Genomic DNA, 289 nt, shown 5'->3' with positions numbered 1-289 from the left:
GCTCTTGAAAGAAGGAGGAAAAAGAGAACTGTTATTGAGGATCTAAAAATCATTACATTGATTCTTGAAGCAAGAAAAAGCAGTGGATACAAAAAAAAAATTTTTCGAAAAAAAAGAAAGAGAAAAAGAAAGAAATAAAGTTGTGATCCAAGGCAACAAGAGTGTGCTTAAGAACCCTGGACACCTCTAATTGGGGACTTTAGCAAAGCTGAGTCACAATCTGAAAAGGTTCACCCAATTATGTGTCTGTGGCATGAATGTATCCGGTGGTAATACTGGAAGACAGAGT

The sequence above is a fragment of the Arachis duranensis genome, chromosome 10, assembly GCF_000817695.3.
Source record: "Arachis duranensis cultivar V14167 chromosome 10, aradu.V14167.gnm2.J7QH, whole genome shotgun sequence".
Taxonomy (NCBI): Eukaryota; Viridiplantae; Streptophyta; class Magnoliopsida; order Fabales; family Fabaceae; genus Arachis; species Arachis duranensis.
This window is presented reverse-complemented; position numbering follows the sequence as displayed.